Consider the following 3,684-nt stretch of genomic DNA (forward strand, 5'->3'; position numbering starts at 1 on the left):
TAATTTAACAGGACTATATCGCGACTCACCCAAGCATTCGATTATCATGAGAACTATAAAACAACATTCTTTGCGGTCGTCATTTTGTCTTTTGTGCGACATTTTTGTTTTCTCTGAGCTTTTCATTCGTGCGCCCGTCTCGTTAGCTTGTTTGTGCATGTTTGGCCTGCAGACGGTTGCTTCAAAGCTTTATGGTTTCGCCTCACCAATTCGAGCCCCCACTCCCCTACCCCCACAAACATACACACACACACACACACACACACACACACACACACACACGCGGAGCTCACTGGATGGGGGCTTTTTGGCGATCCACTGCCTCACCGGAGTTTGGAAAACAGATACACTCAAAAAAGAAGTGGGGGCGGAGAGGCGTCACCATCAGGAGTGCTGATATGCTGTGATCTAAATATGTTTCATTTCTTCACTGCACAAAGCAAATGAAGAAAAAAAAAAAACTTTTTCGGGGGTAGTACTTACAAACTACTAAGATTTCCATCCCTGCCTGCAAGCTTGTGCACTGTGCCTGTGTGCGCGCGCGCGTGTCAGTTGAACGTCCTTGTCACCGGTTTCTATGATAATCTGCTTTGTCGTGAGAGATCTAGCATCTTGTTTTTATATATATGTATAAATATTATACTGTATATTAAAATGTACTATTATTGTTAGAAGAAGAAAAGTGTGCTTAATGGACTAATGTGGTCATGATGATGATAATAATAACAGGTGTCGTGTTATTAAAGCGCCGGGTCTCAAACACACACACACGCACACACACACACAAACACACACACACACACACACACACACACACACACACACAGAGCGCTCCGTATACAGCGTCAAGTCTCATCAGTGGTTCTCGTGAAGGAAGGCATGAAATCATAACTACGAACGACCAGGCACGTTGTTTGGGACCTAAATCGCTCATTTTCAGTTCACGAGTGTTGTTTTCACCCCTTTGTTTTATTTTCTCCTTCAAGTGTTCTGTAATGTGCTTTCTTTCATCTCCCCCGCCACCCTCCCCCCTTTCAATTCTCCTTGTCTTTTGTACAACCCACTTGTCAGGAAGCAGGGTGGTCACTCGCTCGTTTTCTAAGACAGCAAATGCAAATTCAATAACAAGTGGAAGGACCGTATTTCCTCAAAATAACGGCTCCCTCGAATAAGCGCTTCCCGTTTTGCATTATGAAAAAGTACAAAATAAAACAGACACTATTGCTCACACATGAAAGCGTTGAGCCGCTTGAGTGAATTTAAAAGATCGTAGACTTACTGAGTTTCCTGTGTGGAGATGGTGTCTTTATTGACCATTAGCTTTCTCTTACACTCTAATCTGTGACCACTCGTTCACTTGATAAAAATGCTTGCCTCCCTCAAATAAACATTTCCTTTTTCCAATCATGAAAAAAAAATTATCGTTCACACAGACTCAGATTCAACTGCGAGCCCATCTGAACTCTGTCGTTAACCAAAACTGCAGCACCTTCATAGATGTCGTCCTTCACATTCTTAAGACAATAAATGCCGACCTGAAATAAACACCTCCCCTTTCATATCAGAAAAAAACAATGGTAATTGCAATTTATAATAATAATAATACATTTATAAGCACCTTTCAAAACAATCAAGGACACTAATTTAGACACAATTGTTCCCACAGATTTTTTTAAGTGTTAACTGCGGTGCTCATATGGACTCTGTTGTTAACATAAACAGTGGCACCTATCAAGGCACTGACCAAAAAAAAAAAAAAAAACCTCAGATAAACGTCTCACTTTCCTGTCCAAACAATTTAAATCAGGCATTAACTCTGATTATCCCAGTTCATTGATGTATTGTTCACACATTAATAAAACACAAAAATAAACATGACTTCTCTCATTTAAAAAAAAGAAGTCTTTCCATACAGTGTTAAATTCCGATTTCACTTAGCGTGAATTGCTGAAGGATTTTGGTATTGTTCCAAAAATTAGTACAAATAAAAACCTGGCCCCTCATGAACGCCCGTTACTGATTTGAAGAAATACCGTCCCTTTCAACAGAACTGCTCAGCTGTCATCGTACACCTTACAGACCACCTTGCTCCCTCGTCTCCATCTTACGGGGTGGAAAAATCTCAGTAAATATCTGCTGTGTACAGTCTTGAGTGCTAACCCATTTTCAAAATAAAAACATTGTTTCTCAATCTCACTTGGTGCTGGCTCATTTGTGCCGTATCCCCTTAAATAATAAAGCGACTTTGTAATTGCGGGAGTTGGCCACCAGGCGGTAGCACAGACGCGTGCTAAAAGGCCGCGTGCTGCATGTCATTGATGGACAACTCAGTGTTCAGCGCGCGCACTGTGCAAACAGGTCTTACTGGTCGGGAAATTGCGTGATGTACTTGCTCTGGTGGTAAACACCTGTTGCATAATGTTTGTTAGTTAAAAAAGTAAATAGCTCCAGAGTTTGATACAACAATCCTCCCTTGGACAAGTTTGGATGTTTCTATAATTTTAGGGTCATGGAGCCGTGAAACTGGCACTTGACAACCTGCAGAGTCGCTCACGCTGTCGTTTTCTCCCCTCTTTAAACAGCGAAATTAAACATGTACTAAATTTAAAGACAACCAAATCACATTCGTAGTGGCCAATGCTTGTTGTGTCGGGGGTGACAAAGCCGGACACTCACACCGCGAAACGATTGAACAAGTTAACAGCAGTATGCGACTGACACACAGGAAGTCGTGTCATCAAACCTTCATAGTAAACTCCTGGGCACACAGCTGAACGGTATTTAAAGAGGTTTTGATAACTAGGCAAAAGAAAAAATATAAATGTCATTCCACGTCATATTAACACATGAAGTGGCAAATCAAAAGGTCAAATCCACTCACAACTACACTATTAACAAGAACACTAGATTCACAATTAAATCGATTTGCAATTTAATTTTAGAATAGGCATGACCATTTCACTCACATTTTTAGTAGCTATTTGATACTACACTCAAACCTACTGAAATATTCAATATATAACTTTGTCAAAGTTACTTATTTCTCTTACAATCCACAAAATGCTCCCCAAAAAAGTTGACAACATATTCTTAAAACAATTGAAATACTCCCTAAAATTTACAAAAACAGTGTTAAATGGGGCCCAGGTTTTAAAGTAAACACTACTACGACTACTTTACTTTTTTATTTCTTTTCAGAGTACTCTTCAAATCTGCTGAAATACTCCCTAAAATTTACCTCAATACTTTTAGGTCAACAAAATACTCCTTAAATGTTAGGTAAACACTCTTACAATCCATGGCAAACTCCCTAAAAGTTAGTGAAATCTTCAAATATATCCAATACCCCTAAATATTACCTAAATACTCAAATTTACTACATACTCACTCGTTTGTAGATTTAATGCAGTACAATTGCTTTGCATTGCACTTGAGAGGCCAGTGGTAATCGTACCACAAAATGACTGCTTAATATGTAATCAGTAGTAACTCGAGACACCAATGAGGATAAGCGCTATACAAACACAAAACATCCAATTTAGTTATATGTTAATCTGAAAAATAAATAGCACCGCAAAAAAACAAACAAAAAAAAAAACCACATTCGATCGCCACGCCACAAGCAAAGTGAATGCCTTTATTTTGACAGGTCAGAAGGGAAGCGCCCGTTGTGTCTTCCATGGG

Source organism: Hippocampus comes, unplaced genomic scaffold, assembly GCF_001891065.2.
Source record: "Hippocampus comes isolate QL1 unplaced genomic scaffold, H_comes_QL1_v1.1 scaffold125, whole genome shotgun sequence".
Lineage (NCBI taxonomy): Eukaryota > Metazoa > Chordata > Actinopteri > Syngnathiformes > Syngnathidae > Hippocampus > Hippocampus comes.